The 21,365-nt window shown below is 39.9% G+C and overlaps 1 protein-coding gene across 18 annotated transcripts in view; it reads right to left on the bottom strand.

Moving 5' to 3' along the window:
* Positions 1 to 21,365, bottom strand: part of DST (dystonin) — a 498,104-nt gene that overhangs the window by 459,879 nt on the left and 16,860 nt on the right. The window lies entirely within an intron of this gene.

Genomic DNA, 21,365 nt, shown 5'->3' with positions numbered 1-21,365 from the left:
GCATCTGTTCTGACTGCTCTGTGCCCACTTTCTACCAATTGTTAAATATTTTGAGCATCACCCCTGCCGGTACATGAACTTAACAAAAGCTATTCAGGGCCTTGGTGCCTATAATCCTAGCACTTTGGGAGGCCAAGGCGAGTGGATCGCTTGAGCCCAGGAGTTCAAGACCAGCCTGGGCAACATAGTGAGACCCTGTCACTACAAAAAATACAAAAACTTAGCTGGGTATGGTGGTGCCCATCTGTAGTCCCAGCTACCTGGGAGGCTGAGGTGGGAGGATCTCCTGAGCCCGGGAGGTCAAGCTGCAGTGAGCCATGATCAGGCCACTGCACTCCAGCCCTGAGACAAGATCCTGTCTCACACAGACACAAAATGCTATTCAGGCTTCGGGCTGGAGTTCCAGGCAGGATTTCAAGTCCCAAAGGTGAGCTACATTACTAAGGTAGGGAAGCAGCATTTGCCGGGCCCCCACACCAGCAGTCAGGAAATGGATGGCTGCCAAGACTCAGCATCAATCCCCAGGCATGCTAAAAAAAAGAAAAAAAAAAAAACACACACACACACAGAGGCTCCTAGCACACACGGCTCTGACCAGATATTTCTCAGAAACAGAAACAGCCCACTGAGGATACATGCAGCAAAAAGGACTGATCACTTCTGCCCACTTGCCCGCTGTCTGGGGGCTAAACCTTTGCCCTTGAAGAAATCAAATGTGTATTTGGTCTGTGTTCAAGTCTTAAATGCTTTTCTGGCAGCACATTCTCTCTCAAAATCTGCTTACTCTGAAGACACACTTAGCAAGAAAAGAGAAAACAATTCTCATGACCTAAAATCTTCTGATAATTTCCACTGAATAAAGACAGATAAGGCAGCAGGGAAAGCCAACAGATGCAGGTTTTAAACAAAGATGGTTAATCAAAGGTTTGTGAGAAATGTCTGTGGCTAGTCTATTTTGTGGTGGCTATAGCATTTTTCACTGTTCATTTCTGCTCTATCTTTGGCAGTGCATTACATGGATATCTGCATAAACTGTGCCTTAGAAGTCACCTTCTATTGACTCCTTTCCCTAAGATGACGTTACTGAATCTAGATCAATAGCTAAAAGCTTTGAAGAGATTTCTGTTACCTTCTATGACCCTCTTGCAATTATTTAGGAAAAAGCTATTAACTTTTTAACCTGGATCATATGATTCCTGTTGACTTTTCCCAGGAGACTGATTTAAAAGAAGTTTATTTCAATGTGGCTTTTTTATAGCACTTATCGCAGTTTGACTTATCATGGAAATGAAAGGAAGGGAAATGCTGCTTTTGCCTCCTTGTGTCCTTCATTGCTCCTACTTGTGTTTGAGCACAAAATAGATTCTCAATATGTTTTGGGTTTGATTTTTCCTTTTTAAAGATCTACTTGTCTGAAATTTTCAGAAAACACAAATTAGAAACTTAAATCCACCTGTAATGACAACCCACTTTTGAACCCCATAAATAAGTGTGAATGTCCTTGTTTTGTACCTTCAAATACATCCCTCTAGAGTAATCACTGTGACGTTAGTGCCTATCATCTTGACTTCTATAAAAATAATTTAACAAAAGGGGGATTTTGTTATATTTATGTTTTCTACTTTATTCTTTTTATAACATTTTAGGTGTACATTCTTTTTTTTTTTTTTTTTTTTTTTTGAGACAGAGTCTTGCTCCATCATCCAGGATGAAGGGCAGTGGCATGATCTCGCTCACTGCAACGTCCATCTCCTGGGTTCAAGTGATTCTCCTGCCTCAAACTCCTGAGTAGTTAAGATAACAGGTGTGTGCCACCATGACAGGCTAATTTTTGTATTTTTAGTAGAGACAGGATTTCACCATGTTGGCCAGGCTGATCTCAAACTCCCGACCTCAAGTGACCCACTCACCTCGACCTCCCAAAGTGCTGGGACTACAGGCCCAGGGTGTGAGCCACCACACCCTCTTTTTTACAACTGAATAATTTTCCAGTTTATGCATGTATCATACTTTAGTTAACTATTCTACTGAATGGAATTAGGACATTTTAATTTTTTTTCAATATAAACAGTGGAATAAACAAAATATCTTCAACTCAATCTTCTTTTCTTAGAAGTGGTATTTCCAGTCCATAGGAAAAAGTTTGAGAGATACTAGAGGTATCAAATTTGTCTCTAAAAATGTACCAAATTGGCCAGGTGCAGTGGCTCACACCTGTAATCCCAGCACTTTAAGGCCAAGGTGGGCAGATCACCTGAGGTCGGGAGTTTCAGACCGGCCTGGCCAACATGGAGAAACCCCATCTCTACTAAAAATACAACATTAGTCAGGCGTGGTGGCTCATGCCTATAGTCCCAGCTACTCAGAAGGCTGAGGCAGGAGAATTACCCAGGAGGTGGAGGTTGCGGTGAGCCGAGATTATGCCATTGCACTTCAGCCTGGGCAACAAGAACGAAACTCCATCTCAAAAGTAAATAAATAAAAATGTACCAAATTACATTTCTAGCAACACTATGAAAGTGACTTTTTAATTCTATTATCTCCGTCAACACTGGATAATATAAATCTTTATATCTGTTGCCTATGTGATTTGTAAAAACTAGTTTTAATTTGCATTATTCATTTGTAAGGTTAGAAATCTTTTTATGTTTTTATAAGCCATTTTTTTTCCTTCTCTGAATTGTCTTTTCATATCCTTTGCTCATTTTTGTGCAACTTGTATGTATTTCTTATTGATTTGAGAAGTTTTCATATAATATGAATAAAATTATTTGCTATATATGCAGCAAGTCTTTTTGCCTAGGTTGCAATCTGTCTTTTCATTTTGTTGCACATAATTTTAGAATTCTTTTATTCAAAACTGCCAATCTTTTCCTTTATGACTTTTAAATTTTTGTTTGTCCTAGAAAGCTTTTCCCAACTGCAAAATTATAAAACATTCTCCTACATCTTCTATTTCTTCTTTAAATCCGTTCGATGTACACTTATAATCCATCTGGAATTAATTATATGTACATTTTAATCCATCTGGAATTAATTTTTAAGTATAGTGTGAGAGACGCAACTAATTTTTTTTCCTACCAAGTGGGTAATGTCATCTACTGAACTATCCTTTCTCCAATGAATTTATTGTATTCTTATTTTTATTTTTAAATGTGTTAACTTTTTATTACAGAAAATTCCAAAATACAGAAAGATTTTAAAAAGAAACCTAAGTACCCATCACCCAACTTTAACAACTATCAGTGCCTATTAATTTAAAATGCCTATCTTTATCATTTACTAAACTCCTACGTATATTTAGATATATACATATATTTGAACCAGGCAAGGTGGCTTATACCTGTAATCCCAGCACTTTGGGAGGCCGAGGCAGGCAGATTATGTGAGCCCAGGAGTTTGAGACCAGCCTGGCCAACATGGTAAAAACCCATCTCTCCTAAAAATACAAAAATTAGCCAGGCATGGTGGCATGCACCTGTAATCCCAACTACTTGGGAGACGAAGGCAGGAGTATTGCTTGAACCCGAGAGACAGAAGTTGCAGTGAGCGGAGCTCACACCATGGCACTCCTGTACTCCAGCCTGGGTGATGGAGTGAGACTCTGTCTCCAGGAAAAAAAAACAAAAGGATATATATATCTAAACACTCTGCACTGAACCACTTTAATCAATGTGGTTATTTTTACAGCAATTATATAAACACATAAAAATTTTTATTAAAACAACAAAAATATAGACTCTTTACACTGCATTGTACAGAGGTAAAAAGTATAGTAAGATACAGGCTGGCTACTATAACAAAGAGATCCAAAAGGACAGCTACTCAAACAATATAAAGAACCCAGGATCCAAGGGATCCAAGAACCCAAAATCCTATTGTATCACTGCCCAGTCTTCCCTGCCAGTATTACTTGCCCACAGGGTTGAAGCTAGCTTACCACCACCATTCCTTCCCAGGCATAAGAAGAAAGGAGCTGTGAAAGGCATGCAGCTCTCTTTTAAGGACTTGACCTAGAATGTGTGTATATCACCTCCACTTATATCCAGCCAACCACAGCTTAGCCACAGAGTCACACATAGGTGCATGAAAGGCTGGGAAATGAAGTCTCTACCTTGTTCACCATGTGCCCAGCTACAACCAGGGCATTTTTATTACAAAAAGAAGAGAAGAATAATCCTTAGTAGAAATTCATAGTCTCTACTACAGTGAGCAACCGTTAAAAATTTTTTGGATCACAGAGTTTCATTGGTTGTCTATAAAAAGTGCTTCAAAGTACTGCCAAATTTAAAAGGGAATTATGCAGCTTTATTTTATAGAAAGACAAGACTTCCAAAATTACTAACTTTCAGTAACAGCAAGATGCCATCAGCAGCAGTTTTTCTTTTTCTTTCTTTCTTCCTTTTTTTTTCTTTTTGAGACAGGGTCTTGGTCTGTCACCCAGGCTACAGTGCAGTAGCACTATCACCAATCACTGCAGCCTCGACCTCCTGGGATCAAGTGATTTTCCTACCTCAGCCTGCAGAGTAGCTGGGACCACAGGAACACACAACCACACCCAGCTACTTTTTTTTTTTTTTTTTTTTTTTTAGAGACAGGGTTTCCCTATGTTGCCCAAGTTGATCTGGAACTCCTGGGCTCAAGAGATCTCATCTTGGTCTCCCAAAGTGCTGGGATTACAAGCCTACGCCACCACACCCAGCAGAGCAGCAAACATTTTTAAACAAATAAATCAGCTGGGCATGGTGGCTCACACCTGTAATCCCAGCACCTTGGGAGGCCAAGGTGGGAAGATCACCTGAGGTTGGGAGTTCGAGACTAGCCTGAACTCTTCACCTCAGGAGATCTGCCCTCCTTGGCCACCCAAAGACATGAAGAAACCCCTAAAAATACAAAATTAGCTGGGTGTGGTGGTGTATGCCTGTAATCCCAACTGCTCAGGAGGCTGAGGCAGGAGAATTGCTTGAACCCAGGAAGTGGAGGTGGAGGTGAGCCAAGATCACGCCATTGCACTCTAGCCTGGGCAACGGAGCGAAATTTTGTCTAAAAATAAATAAATAAATAAATAAATAAATAAATAAATAAATAAAACAAATAAAGGTGATATTTGAACAATGAATGAGAAAGTAACTGCCCTTTTAAATTTGTGGAAGAAAAAGAGCCTTTCAAAAATATGAATTTGAATTGTGTTCCTCCCCAAGAATATAAGTTTATTATCTAAAAAAGATCTAATTTTGCAGATATTAAAATTTGAAAATAGAGTTTTCTAACATGTTTTAAAGCCAACCAAATGAAGATCTTTAGTGAGTTCTGCAATCATTTGTTAAAAGTAGAAATATCAACACCTTCAGATTAGTTTATAAGAAAACCAGTTGACACCAAGAAAGATAAAAATTTGCGAGTAAATTTTATTTTTAAATAACTTTGCATAATCAATGGATAAACTGGAAAAACAAATGTCATGATTAGTAAGGGTAGTTATCAATGCATTTCTTCCATTTGAATCTTTTTTGAGATAGCAATGACTAAAAACAAATATCAAAATAAACTGACCTTAAAACCAGACATTGAATTACTAAGTCACATAGTGTTAAACAATTTTCTTTTAAAATAATGAAGCATGTTTAACTACATTTTTCTTATGTTGAAATTTGTTTTACATAATATTTCAGAATAGGTATATATATATATATAATTGATATATAAATACATCAAATATATATATTTGAGTGTGCATGCTTAAGTTTACTTTACTGGTGGGTGTGCAATCAAAACTGTGAAGACCACTGGCAGAAAAAAAATCCTTTTGTTATTACGTATATTTATCTTCAACATATAAAAGAGGAAGAAAAATCTAAATGGACTATGATCATAGACGATACAAAAGAGGATAGGAGAAAGATATAACATGGAAAAAGATTCTAGGCACAAAGACTCTGGACATATAGTCACCATTAAATGCTACCCACACAGCACTGAATTATTACTATATTGCTGTTCGTTTATGAAACGATTTCTTTAAATAAATATATACATATATATACATATGTGTCCTTTCTCCATATATATAGATATCTCCCATTAAAATATGTATGTAAGTTCCCATTCCCATTAACTATTAAAATCTCTGTTTTCCCATGCACTGATTCAGTTAGCACGCCCATTTCCAGAAGCGTGTTCCTTATGTTAAAAAGGGCTGTGTGGGTACTGTTAAGTTCTATCTAACCTACAACAGGTCATTCCTGTATTTTTCAGATTATTCTAAGAAATAGAAAAAGATTTTTAATAAACTCTCATCAGGCCAGCCATGGAGCTGCAGAGCCCTTTGTGCCCTTGTTGCCTTCCCTACATCGTGGTCCAGTTCCTGCCTTGATTTACTTCGGACAATGTGGTTGGAATGTGTCTAGCTCAGACCTATGGCATCCCATACCATATCTGGGTAAAAAACTTGAAATTAAAAAGGACTCGCATGCCAAGAAGGTTGGAGCCTAGTTCATGAGGCACCGCCTTATAGATACACTGATTCGAGACACACTCATTCTGCGGCTCTTGAGGGCCCCCGTTAGCATCTGAACCAAAAGCTTTTGTTTTCATCTCTAGCCTCAATGACTTTCTTCTTTGCTAGACCCTATTTTTTTTTTTTTTTTTTTTTTGCTTTAGAGAAAGCAAAATGGGGCCTCAATACAAGAACTACCCTTCCATTTTCAATATCTTCACCTCTTCCTTGTCCTCCCTCCAGCTGCATAAGGGGTTCTAAGATTGGAATTATGGTGCTAGATTAGTAAATAAGACTTTTAATAAGTAGTTTCTTCTTTATTGTTTGGGATTTTTACTACCTTTTGTTGAAAGAAAAATGGATGAGTTTTGTATAGCTGGTCAGATACATATAATGCTAATTTCACAGTTTAAAAATTATAATGGGTGCTTATTAAACATTTACTAAATTTCATTGTTTCAAAGTAATTAAAATTAATATCCAGAAGCCAAAAATAACTATAGATTCATGTTAAGATGCTAGCACAACCTAAAAACAGAACTTGATAAATTCAAGGAAAGAAACTATACATCAATCTAACATATGTTTTAAAGTCCTAAATAAAATCTTGCCAAAACCATCACAGTAAACTAAAATAATAATATTCCAAGACTAAATAGAGTCTATTCCAAGAAACCAAGGCTGATTCAATAGGGAACTCATTACTGTAATTCATTACAGTTATAAATTAAAGGAGAAATAATTATATCAATAGGTACATCAAAAATTCCTTTAAATTTTAAAAATTCAATTAAATTCAGGAGAAAGTATTGATTTTAAAATTGAGTAAAATAAGAATAGAAGGAAACTGCCTCAATATTTAAAAGATTAGCTATGAGGAATTTCTTTTTTGGGTCTTGTTGATTTTTTTTCCTTAGCTTTTCTGATCGCTGACAGAGACAGTGATCAGAAAGTACATTTTTGGGAATTCTTTATTTTTTTCCTAGATTAGATGGAGACAGTAGATGCTGGTAAACTGGCTCTCTGGAAAAAAAAAATTCCTAATGTAGGGTGTATTAAAGTTCTCCAGAGAAGCAAAGCAGACAAGGACCTGGGTCAGGCAACCTGGAGGCTGGCTAATCCAAATCTACAGGATGGGCCAGTGGTTCAGGAGATACAAGCAGAGCCAATGTTTTAGTCCAAAGGCCATTGGGCAGGAAGATCCAATGTTCCAGTTGAGGTCTGAAGGCACCAAGTATAAAATTCTCCCTTACTCAGGGGAAGGTCAGTCTTTTTATTTTATTAAGGCCTTCATCAGATTGGATAAGATCCAGCCACATTATGGAAGGCAATCTACTTTACTCAAATCCACCAATTTAAATGTTAATCTCATCCCAAAACACCCTCCCTATGGCCAGGCGCAGTGGCTCCTGCCTATAATCCCAACACTTTGGGAGGCAGGGTGGAGGATCACTTGAGGTCAGGCGTTAGAGACCAGCCTGGCCTACATGGCAAAATCCCATCTCTACTAAGGATACAAAAATTAGCAGTGTGTGGTAGTACGTGCCCATAGTCCCAGCTACTTGGGAGGCTGAGGCAACTGAATCGCCTGAGCCTGGGAGGTGGAGGCTGAAGTGAGCCGAGATCACAGCACTGCACTCCAGCCTGGGCAACAGTACCCCATGGCCCCGCCAAGCTGACACATAAAATTAACCATCACATAGTGCTTGCCAAGATTCAAAATTCGTGGTATAAACACTTCCCATGTGGCCATATCACTGAATGCAGAGTTGGAATGATAAGCATGTAACTGGCCATCCCTAGCTGATACAGCTCCCTATCAGATAGCTCTCCCAAAAGAACCAGTTACATGCATATCTATCCCCAGCTCCAGCTCACCAATGGATGGAGACTGATGTTACATATTTTTTAATATTTATATTTATGCTTATCTGTATGTATATATACATATACATACAGTTCAGCTTTTCTGTGTTCAAAGATAGCCTGAGGACAGTTTTAATATGCTTAAACAAGAAAATTTGAGAGCATGGTATCTTGCTGATACAAGCAATTATATTGGTTTCTTGTCAGCTTTGGTCATCTTAGATTTCTACTAATACTCTCTCGTGGTGAGGAAAATTTTACTAAGGTAATAAATTAAACATATATAGAGAGCTAGTCTTTTCTGGTATTGAAAACATACAAAGTCATCATTTCTAATTTTCATCATTTCTAATTTCTAATTTCTTCTTTCAAAAGAAGTCCATACTTCTTTTTTCTTTATATATATATATATATATATATTTTTTTTTTTTTTTAAGATGGTGTTTCTCCATGATGGCCAGGCTGGTCTTGAACTCCTGACTTCAGGTGATCCACCCACCTCGGCCTCCCAAAGTGCTAGGATTACAGGCGTGAGCCACCGCACCCAGCCAGAAGTCCATACTTCTTATGATTAAGTTAAAATAAGTGAAATATATGTTTCAATAAGTGACTCTCCATTCAGAGCACAGGAGAGAGTTCTCATTTCACCCTATCTTATGTACCCTAAAATGTTTCTAGGTAACTTCTCATTCACAGTAAAAATTCAAAATAGGCTTAAGTGAGAGGCCACTTTCCTGTGCTATGGGAATGGACTTAATCCAGGTTACCCCTTTTATATTAGAATACCTGTAACAAGAAACTGAAAACTACACTAACAACAGCATAGTAGGAAAGAGATGGAGAGGAGGGGGACACCGAGTTCTATATGTGGTCATTTGAGTTTAAAGAAAAATCCATGTTACAAATGCTTGCTTTAAAAAAAGTATTTCTTTAATAAGATAGGAGGAAGAGGATCAGGACATTCCATCTCATGCCAAATTTTGATGGAACTGGCTAACATCACATTAGTGGTTTTTTTTTTCCCCATGGGGATTAAAAATCATCTATTTGAGTACCTCCATGGTCAGCCCATTTAAAAAGCTTTCTTGGCATAATAATGCTAGGCCAATCAATTATTTTTTAAAAACATACAGTCAAAATAACATTAATAGGGAGTATATGACTTTTCTCACCTAGACCCTCTGGAGATTGGCAAATTCAGGAGTTAACGCACCCTCTGCCCCTGACAGAGATGGCAGAAACAGGGAAAAGAGATAGGCACCCATATTGACTTACAGGTAAAAATTGGCCTTCCTATATCTCTACATTTTGAGTAGGAAAAGGATCACAATGTTTATATAGTTCAGAATAATTTTGGTGGCTAAAGCAGTTCCAAAGAATTCTAAATTCCTCTTTGTCTTCCAAACACAGCTTGCCAATTAAAATTTTTCCAGCAGCTTAAGATGGGAAAACATTCAAGCTAAACACAATCCCAAACTCTCTTTATATTTATACTGTCCAAGTGGAAGCATCATGGAAATAGGCTTTATTTCCCTCAACCCCCTCAATTTAATCCTCTGCTTTCAGGTCATCTTATCTCCCAACGAATCTATTTTTAGCATCCTTTATTAATCCCTTTGATTCCCTTATCTCTACTATCATCATCTCTTAAAGCAGGACATAATTTCCTGATGCAGGAAGAATAAACCCAAATTTCCTGACCCTAAAGCTGAATTACTATAAAACGCTCAGAGGATTTTAGACTTTCATAGCCTTGACAACTGTCTTTCTGACTTATTCTGATGCATGTCTTCTGAGTAAGCAGATTTAGAAAGTGTGCTGCCAGAAAAGCATCCACAATGTGAACATAAATCAAATATAAATTAAGTTCACTCTGAATGAAAACACTATGTTTATTTTTCATATAGTATAGATGGATTAAAAAAAAAAAACTTTTTAGCATCTGGAACATGCCTGGAGCATGATACTACAGCTCCTACACAGTCCATTTATCCATTTGCCACTCATCTTTCTTTCTCTCCACTTTTTGTTGGGTCTCATTTATTCAATCATTCAGCTAATACATTTTGAAACCTACTATACAGCAGTGAGCTAAACATTGGAAACAAAAGAGAATAAACATGCAATTCACCCTGAGTAGCAACCAGCCTGGTGAAGGAGACAGGCTTATAAGTAAATAATGTAATGATGGTAACATGATGGAAGTAAGCTCAGGAGACAGGGGAAATTGAGAAGGTGGTCAGTTCATGAGGGGAAGGAGGAACCACTGTGTGAGGGAAGCCAAGGCCATCACTTCAAAAACCAATGAGGATTCAACAGGGACAAAGTCAAGGAAAGACCTGCTGGCCAGAGAGAGGAGGATGCAATGAAATGAGAGGAGGATGAAGGCACTGAAAATAAATAATGAGCTAGGCAGCTAGAGATTAGTTCACAATCACAAGGTGTTATTCCACCTTTTCTTTTACTCACACTAAAGATAGTTAGCTGGTGACCCTCTTTTTTGTTTGTTTGTTTGTTTGTTTGTTTGTTTGTTTTGAGACGGAGTTTCACTCTTGTTACCCAGGCTGGAGTGCAATGGCGCGATCTCGGCTCACTACAACCTCTGCCTTCTGGGTTCAAGCAATTCTCCTGCCTCAGCCTCCTGAGTAGCTGGGATTACAGGCGCGCGCCACCACGCCCAGCTAATTTTTGTATTTTTAGTAGAGAGGGGGTTTCACCATGTTGACCAGGATGGTCTCGATCAATTGACCTTGTAATCCACCTGCCTCGGCCTCCCAAACTGCTGGGATTATAGGCGTGAGCCATCGCACCCAGCCAACCCTCTTTTTTTTTTTTTTTTTTTTAAGAGGAAGACTGGAGGCTCCCTAAGGTTCCCAAGTGTAGAGTTTATTAAGTCTGTGTAAGTCAATGGGAGGATATGCTCTCCTCAAGTTGGTATGCTTATGCTTCACCTCAGGAATACATGTTCTTGAAGAAGGCAGAAGGGACACAAAACATACAGTACCAGGACCCAAGATTCTGCCAAGAACATATTCATAATTCTGCTAGGAAAATGCACGTTTTTTTTGCAGAGTATCAAAAAACCATATCAGTAGGTAACTTCAGCAGAGACTGGCAACAGAATAGGAGAGGAAAGAGGGAGAATTAATTAGACGCATATGTACAATAATTAAAGGATAAAAAGCGTACCAGAGACATGCTGCCTATTCCCCAGTTTGGTCTGAACTAATGCTGGTAGCCACAAAAGCTTTTTTGAACTAGACCAGCTGATGCAGGACATGCGAACATCATTTTATCTGTTAGTCATTTCTGGATTCGTTTAATGAAATAGGTTTCCCATTACATGATACCAAACTAGTACCAGTCCCAGAGTCTCATAAAGCAATGTTACCGAATCTTAAAAAATAAAAACGCCGGGCGCGGTGGCTCAAGCCTGTAATCCCAGCACTTTGGGAGGCCGAGGCGGGTGGATCACGAGGTCGAGAGATCCAGACCATCCTGGTCAACATGGTGAAACCCCGTCTCTACTAAAAATACAAAAAACTAGCTGGGCGTGGTGGCACGTGCCTGTAATCCCAGCTACTTAGGAGGCTCAGGCAGGAGAATTGCCTGAGCCCAGGAGGCGGAGGTTGCGGTGAGCCGAGATCGCGCCATTGCACTCCAGCCTGGGTAACAAGAGCGAAACTCCGTCTCAAAAAAAAATAAAAATAAAAATAAAAATAAAAACAAGACAAAACAACAACAAAAGCCTGAAAATGTTAAATGTCAAATGCTATTCGAACTGTTCCAGAGATTAGCAAAAATATGGAAAATCCAAAGGTTTTATAAAGCAAATACAACATTGAAATAGAAACCTGACATGGATTTCCCCAAAAAAGAAAAATTAAGACCAATCTCAGGTATAAATCTTAATACAGCCGGGCGCGGTGGCTCAAGCCTGTAATCCCAGCACTTTGGGAGGCCGAGACGGGTGGATCACAAGGTCAAGAGATCGAGACCATCCTGGTCAACATGGTGAAACCCCGTCTCTACTAAAAATACAAAAAATTAGCTGGGAATGGTGGCGCGTGCCTGTAATCCCAGCTACTCAGGAGGCTGAGGCAGGAGAATTGCCTGAACCCAGGAGGCAGAGGTTGCGGTGAGCCGAGATCGCGCCATTGCACTCCAGCCTGGGTAACGAGAGCGAAACACAGTCTCAAAAAAAAAAAAAAAAAAAAAAAAAAAAAATTAATACAAAAATCTAATTACAATATCAGCAAGTAGCATCCGTAGCACATTAAAAGAACACAATATAATGAAGGGAGATTATAGAAATTCTAGAAGTGTCTAGGGTTAGAAAAGTTCCTATTATATTTCACGGGACTAAAAAGAAAAACCATACAATCACCCCCGTTGACACAGAAAAACATTGGAAAAAAATGAGCAAATGATCTTGATAAAAATGTTTAATAGGCTGGGCGTGGTGGTTCACGCCTGTAATCCCAGCACTTCGGGAGGCCGAGGCGGGTGGATCACGAGGTCAATAGATGGAGACCATCCTGGTCAACATGGTGAAAACCCATCTCTACTAAAAATACAAAAAATTAGCTGGGCATGGTAGCACGTGCCTGTAATCCCAGCTACTCAGGAGGCTGAGGCAGGAGAATTGCCTGAACCCAGGAGGTGAAGGTTGCGGTGAGCTGAGATCGTGCCATTGCACTCCAGCCTGGGTAACAAGAGCGAAACTCCGTCTCATTTAAAAAAAAAAAAAAGTTTAATAAAACAGGAATGCATGAGTCATTCAGGATTGGGTCCTTTCAGGAAAACGGAAAGCACATCAGATATTTCAACAGAGGGGATTTAATAAAGGGAATTGTTTCAACCAGTATTAGAGATCTAGAACAGCAAAACTAGGACACTGAGGAACCTACAAACAATAAATGCAAGGAAGCAGCTGCCATCGCTAGTTCCTTTTTTGAAAGGGAAGAGATTAGGTTACAAGATCATGGGAGCTCAAAGGAAGGGCCTCACAAAGCTGAGGCTCAGACCTGTGGGGAGGGGACACTGCTCAGCTGCTATTAGTTCTTTAGGAGCTCAGAGGAGGGAAGTGCCTCTAAGCTGGGCCTCATACCACTGAGGTGGGGACACTGCCTAGCTGCTGCTTGTACCTACAAGGTGGAGTGATGAGGCTGGCTCTGGTAATCTAGAAAAACACATACATAGAGCTGAGAGGTAAGATACTCCTACTGTGGCACCTCTGACAGGAAGAGCAAGGGAGACAAGAAGTGCTTCTCCCTCCTTCCCCTTTCCAAGCCCCCTCTAGTACCCCCTACAGACAGAGCACACCAGAGAGTGCTGGCAAAGGAGTCTGGGAACCGTTGTCTGCAGAGTTCCAGCTCCAACACCAGAGAGCATAGAAGGGGGAGGTGAAGCCGGAAGACTAAGACTAAGTGACCAGCACAGATTTATCTCAAGCCAAAAGCCCACTTAATGCTAATTAAGGAAACACCAGAGATATTCCCAGTAAAGTCAGGAACAAGAAAAAGGTACACACTCTTATTTCTATTATTTAACATTTTGCTGGATGTCCCAACCAACACAATTATACCAGAGAAATAAATAAAAGGTAAAAGTTGGAAAGGAGCATATGTAATAATCATTATTTGCAGATGCTATGTTAGTATACTTGGAAAACCCAAGAGATTCTGCTATAATAAAACCCACCACAAACAGTAACGTAAGTTAGCGGATTATAAGCTTGAGATAATGAAACCAATAGCTTCACATACAGAAACTGCAAACAGAAGACATAATTTTAAAAAGGCCTGTTTTAATCACAACCAAATAACATACTAGATATAACCTTTACAAGAAATGTGCAAGAAATACATGAAAAAACTTCAGCAAAAAAGAAAAGTTAAACTAACAGAAAAGTATACCTACTGATAGGAAAACTCAAAATCAAAAATATTCCATTTTTCACTGGCTGCCTTTCCCAAAAGAAAGAAGAAAAATAAAATAAAAGATAAAAATAAAATAAATATTCCATTTATCCTTTTTCACATTTATCATGTTCAGTAAAAATACTGACATTTTTTTTCTTTGGAATTAGACAACCCAATTTGAATATTCACACGGGAATAAAAAGAATACAGCTAAAAGAGTATACCAATACAGGAGGACTAAAACACATTACGAAGCCTCAATAATTAGAATAAACCATTATAAATGGTCATGTGACAATATTTACCAAAATTGAAATATGTAAACATTTGATTCCATAATTCTCCTTCTGGGAATTCATCCCACAGATAACATTTGCACACATGTAAAAGGCTAAGGTCTTACATTTCAGCACTGATAGTAATAATGAAAGATTAGAAAAATCCCAAATACATTTATAGGTGGGTGGTTAGCTTGATTATGTTCATGCATCCAATAGAATACTACATACCTATAAAATGAAGTAGAATATTCTGTATGGAAAGCTCTTCAAGATACATTAAGTGAATAAAACAAGATGCAAAACAATGTATACAATGTACTACTATCCATATAAAAAGGGGAAAATAAAATATATTTTTATTTCCTTGTGTATGGAAAAATAAATAATGAAAAAACTTACAAGAATCTAAGATTAGTCATTACTTAGGAGATTTCTTATTCCAGAAATGACAAACAAGAAGAAAATAAAGAATTCTCACTGATATACTTTTATATGCTTTGATTTTTGAATCATGTAAATGTTTTACCTTTTCAAAAATCAAACAAATAAAAGCAATAACAGCAAAGGCTGCCACACTAAATTTTTAATCCCCCCAATTTACCCTTTCATTCCACACAAAACATACATAAAATGTTAATAAACCCAATTTACCTTTATTTCTATATAAACACATAGAAAACTCTCGGATAAATGCAGGCATAGCCAAAGAAGAGAAAAAAAGAAGTATCAAGAGAAGAAGAGAAGAAAAGAAGCATCAACACTAAATTCAATGAATGATTCAGTTCTTACCTGATCACCCATCACTGTAAGATAAAGGAATTGAAAAGAGAACTCCTCAAAGGTAGAGACAAGTCTTATTCAACTCGATTGTATTCCATTTAAGTTTCTGACAGAAGCTTCTCTCAGTTGGATTAATACGACCATGTCCTTCAGAACTAATGCCCCAAAGTGAGCTGGCCTCCAGGATCTGGTAGTTGTGTATGGGTAAGGACACCAACAGGTAAAGCAGGTGGTGATGGTTTGCAGGCCTCTGGCCTCATCTTACAGCTCTCAGTGCCTAGCCCACAGGCCTACGCCATATTTTGGTTTTTTAGGGCCCTAACTGGGATCTACTAAAATAGTTGCAGCAAAGCTATTACCTAGATTCAAGCTGTTGAAAAGACGTATGGCAAGAATTAATAACATCGAAGAAGGGACAGCCTGAAGGAAATCCAGGCATTTTTCCTCACCTTTTACCAGCAGACTGTCTTATGCAGAAAATGTCTTCTTAAAACACACAAAAGACAGGCGCGGTGGCTCGAGCCTGTAATCCCAGCACTTTGGGAGGCTGAGGCGGGTGGATCACGAGGTCAAGAGATCGAGACCATCCGGGTCAACATGGTGAAACCCTGTCTCTACTAAAAATACAAAAAAAATTTTAGCTGGGCATGGTGGCACGTGCCTGTAATCCCCAGCTACTCAGGAGGCTGAGGCCGGAGAATTGCCTGAACCCAGGAGGCGGAGGTTGCGGTGAGCCGAGATCACGCCATTGCACTCCAGCCTGGGTAACAAGAGCAAAACTCTGTCTCAAAAAAAAACAAAAAAAAACAAAAAAACACACAAAGAAACACACACACACACACAAAAGGCCGGGCGAGGTGACTCACATCTATAATCCCAGCATTTTGGGAGATCGAGGCAGGTGGATCAAGAGATCAAGACTATCCTGGCTAATACAATGAAATCTTGTCTCTACTAAAAATACAAAAATTAGCCGGGCATGGTGGCAGATGCCTGTTGTCCCAGCTACTCAGGAGGCTGAGGCAGGAGAATCGCTTGAACCCGGGAGGCCGAGATTGCATCGAGCTGAGATCATGCCACTGCATTCCAGCCTGGGCAACAGAGTGAGACTCCATCTCAAAAATAACAAAAAACAAACAACACACACACACACACACACACACACACACACACACACACACACACACAAAAACAACCAATGAAATGTACAGGAATCTCATGAGAAACTGGATGTCAGGGCCCAGAAACTAAAATATAAGATTAAAGATCTTTAATCTTCCTTTTTGTATATAATATTCAACAATAGAGTTCCAGAATTCCATACAGTTCCTTGCTTTTCCTTGTTTTCCTACCAATGAAACAGATTCTAGATGAGCTTAAATTCAGAAAGTATACACTTGAAGGTAGGAATTTCCTCTTTCTGGCTCATCTGATTTTTTATACCTTTATGTGAAGTGAACTGCTGTATGAGACCTAATTTCCCATTACCAGCATTAGCAGTAATTTTTCTAGTGTTCATTCATTTGTATAAGAAAGACATGAAAAAGCAATAAAATACTCAAATAATTGCACAAATGCTGCTGAACAAAGACAGCAATGTTGCTGAAACTGGTTATAGGCAGGCAGCTCGCAGAATATTCCTTTGTCATGAATGCATGACATAATCCAAAACCTTTGCATGAAAACATGTTTAGGATGGCATTAATATGTGAAAGATATGTGAAAGAGAAGTTACTATGTGAAAGAGAAGCTATACACACAGTCAGAAATTTGAACACCAAATCAATCACTTATATTGCGGAATTCAAAATCCAAACACTTCATGCTGCCTCACTGTCATTTATAGCCTGGCATAAATCAGGTTGAAGTGATAATCCCCTAATTATATCTAGCTGCTTTTCTCAGTATAGAAATGGTATTTTGACTGGAGTTGAGGGTAGAAGTTTTAGAAAGAAAGGCAAAGGGTATTTGGGAAGCTCAGGGGCTGATATGGTTTGGCTCTGTGTCCCCACCCAAATCTCATCTTGAATTGTACTCCCGTAATTCCCAGCTCTTGTGAAAGGGACCCAGTGAGAGATAATTTGAATCATGGGGGTGGTTTCTCCCAGACTGTTCTCCTGGTAGTGAATAAGTCTCACTAGATCTGATGGTTTTATCATTTTCCTCATTTTTTCTCTTGCTGCCACCATGTAAGAAGAGCCTTTCACCTCCCAGCATGATTCTGAGGCCTCCCCAGCCATGTGGAACTGTACGTCCAATTAAACCTCTTTTTCTTCCCAGTCTTGGGTATGTCTTTATCAGCAGTATGAAAATGGACTAATACAGTAAATTGGTACCAGTACAGTGGGGCATTGCTGAAAAGATACCTGAAAATGTGGAAGTGACTTTGGAACTGGGTAACAGGCAGAGGTTGGAACAATTTGGAGGGCTCAGAAGAAGACAGGAAAATGTGAGAAAGTTTAAAACTTCCTAGAGACTTGCTGAATAGCTTTGACCAAAAGCTTGATACCAATATGGACAAATAAGGTCCAGGCTGAGGTGGTCTCAGATGGAGATGAGAAACTTGTTGGGAACCGGAGCAAAGGTGACTCTTGCTATGTTTTAGCAGAGACTGGCAGCATTTTTCCCCTGCCCTAGAGGTTGGTGGAACTTTGAACTTGAGAGAGTTGATTTAGGGTATCTGGACCAAGAAATTTCTACGCAGCAAGGCATTCAAGAGGTAATCTGGGTGCTGTTAAAGACAATCAGTTTTATAAGGGAAGCAGAGCATAAAAGTTTAGAAAATTTGGCCGGGCGTGGTGGCTCATTCCTGTAATCCAAGCCTTTGGAGGCCAAGGCAGGCAGATCACCTGAGGTCGGGAGTTCAAGACCAGCCTGACCAACATGGTGAAACCCCGTCTTTATTAAAATTTTAAAAAAAGTTCAGAAAATTTGTAGCCTGACAATGTGATAGTACAGAAAAACGCATTTTCTGAAGGGAAATTCTAGCCAGCCGCAAAAATTTGTTAATCACTAAGACAATGGAAAAAAATGTCTCCAGGATATGTCAGAGGTCTTCACGGGAGCCCCGCCCATCACAGGCCTGGAGGCCTAGGAGAAAATGGTTTCATATGCTGTATGCAGCCTAGGGACTTGGTGCCCTAACATCCCAGGTGCTCCAGCTGAAAGGGGCCAACACAGAGCTCAAGCTGTGTCTTCAGAGGATGCAAGCTCCAAGCCCTGGAAGCTTCCACATGGTACTGAGCCTGCAAGTGCACAGAAGTCGAGAACTGGGGTTGGGAAACCTCCGCCTAGATTTCAGAAGATGTATGGAAATGCCTTGATGCCAGGCAGAAGTTTGCTGCAGGGGCAGGGCACTGATGGAGAACCTCTGCTAGGGCAGTGAAGAAGGGAAATGTGGGGTTGGAGCCCCCACAAAGAGTCCCTACCAGGGCACCAACTAGTCAAGCTGTGGGAAGAGGGCCACCGACCTCCAGATCCCATAATGGTAGATACCGACCGCCTACAGTGTTTGCCTGGAAAAGCCACAGACACAAGCCAGCCTGCGAAAGCAGCTGGGAAGGAGGTTATACCCTTCAAAGCCACAGGGGTGGAGCTGCCCAAGACCATGGGAACCCACCCCATGCATCGGCATGACCTGGAAGTGAGTCAAAGGAGATCATTTTGGAGCTTTAAAATTTGACTGCCCTGCTGGATTTCAGACTTGCCTGAGCCCTTGTAACAACTTTGTTTTGGCCAATTCCTCCCATTTGGAACTACTGTATTCACACAATACCTGTACTCCCATTGTATCTAAGAAGTAACTGCTTGTTTTTGATTTTACAGGCTCATAGGCAGAAGAAACTTGCCTTGTCTCAGATGAGACTTTGGACTGTAGACTTTTGGGTTCATGGTTGAAATGAGTTAAGACTTTGGGGAACTGCTGGAAATGCATGATTGGTTTTGAAATGTGAGGACATGAGATTTGGCGGGGCCAGGGGTGGAATGATATGGTTTGGCTCTGTGTCCCCAAATCTTTTTTTTTTTTTTTTTTTTTTTTGAGACAGAGTCTCACTCTGTCACCCAGGCTGGAGTGCAGTGGCATGAGCTCGGCTCACTGCAACCTCCACCTCCCAGGTTCAAGCGATTCTCCTGCCTCAGCCTCCTGAGTAGCTAGGATTTACAGGCGCGTGCCACCGCGCCCAGCTAAGGTTTGTATCCAAATCTCATCTTAAATTATACTCCCATAATTCCCACATGTTGTGGGAGGGACCCAGTGGAGATACTTTGAATCATGGGGGTGATTTCCCCCAGATTATTCTCATGGTAGTAAATAAGTCTCATGAGACCTGATGGTTTTATCAGGGGGTTCCCCTTTTGCTTCTCTCTCATTCTCTCTTGCCACCACCACGTAAGTGCCTTTCTCCTCCTGCCATGATTCTGAGGCCTCTCCAGCCACGTGGAAATTTAAGTCCAATTAAACTTCTTTTTATTGCAGAAAAACTCTTCCAAACCCAGTCTCGAGTTTGTCTTTATCAGCAGCATGAAAATGGACTAATACAGGGGCATTTAAGGGAAGGGCAAACCTAGGTAATCTTTTGACCAAGGTCTTCTGGGAAGCCACAGAACAGGCATGGGAGGAACAGGCAGCTGAGAGGCAAGAAAAGTTTGGGAGAGAAGGAGGAGGGAAAACAGCAGAACTAAAGTTCAACTACTTTGTGTTTTCTCAGATATGCCTGGTGACTCTAATTAGTTTACTCACTTGAATTCCCTTCCTATATACATCCAATATTTAGCCAATGTCAAATATTCAACAAATAGTAAGTGCCTATTCCATGCCAGATGCCACACAAGACTATGGAAACAAGACAAAAATGACATACTACCTGCCTTGGTGTGTAGTGGGACTTCCCCACATCTGGTGCCCTCATCCAGTCCCAGAGTGAGATGGAACAGGGACATTTCTTAGGGGTCGGTGGATCCCAAGCATAGAAATAACGGAAAATCTTGAGTTCCTTCAAGGGAATTTCCAGGCACCTAGCTCTCCCTGAATCTTAACATATGTACCTGAGTTATTTTTCAGAAACCTGGACCCTCAGCAAACAGCATGTAGACCTCAGATGTTGAGATTCACTCGGAGTGGCTGGCAAAATATCACAGAAGTAGTAGGGAAAGTTAGAAGATTATAGTCTCAAATCTTTTGGAAGGTTGAAAGGTTTTCATGGAACGAGCTGAAGGCAGCCAGTTCATTATGTTAGAATTTTAAGTAATAAGGTGAGATTAGGATAATAAAGCTTCCCCAGTTAAGTCTGTTTACCCCTCATTCCTTTGTCCCTATTCTAATTTGTTACTCACATCAACTTTGTGCTGGATGGCCCTCTCAGGGGGAGATCGAAGGGGAATTACCAGTTACTGGTGTTTATTCTGGGACCCTGGACCAAGACCTTTTATCATTCGTAAAAGCACTCTTTTAACCATGTTAATTATCCACAAGCATGTTGACTTAGAACCTGTGTTATTACATCTATACTGAATAAATGTGAGGAGGAGCAGCGAGTGGTGGTCAGTAGTCACCCTCTGAAAGTAGCTGGCGACCATCCCTAGCCCACTCAGATTCACTGTATTCCAGTGTGTGTGAATGCATTCATTCATCCAGTCATTAAGTCAGGGTCTGCAGGACAGACCTCCATAGGTGGTGATCAACCTCTCACTCAGGTAAGGGGGAAGTGAGGACTGATCTCTGACCACTTCTCTTTGCTCTAAATTTCTTCCTGATGGGCCTGAAAGAAGTCACACCACAAACCAGAGCTAACAATCTTTTCTGCTGATCCAAATCTTAAACAAAGCTTCCCTTCCTTAACCAATTGCAAAATCAGAAAATTTTTGAACCTACCTATGACCTGCTCCCACTTCAAGATATCCCACCCTTTTTAGGCCAAACCAATGTGTAACCTCCACATATTGATTTATGATTGTGTCTGTGTAACTTCGGCTTTCCTAAAATTTGACCACGCCTTTAAGAACTGGACTTGCAAGCCA

This window comes from Saimiri boliviensis, chromosome 4 (assembly GCF_048565385.1).
Source record: "Saimiri boliviensis isolate mSaiBol1 chromosome 4, mSaiBol1.pri, whole genome shotgun sequence".
In the NCBI taxonomy this organism is placed as follows: Eukaryota; Metazoa; Chordata; class Mammalia; order Primates; family Cebidae; genus Saimiri; species Saimiri boliviensis.
The sequence above is the reverse complement of the archived record's forward strand: the minus strand, read 5'-3'. Positions and strand labels throughout refer to the sequence as shown.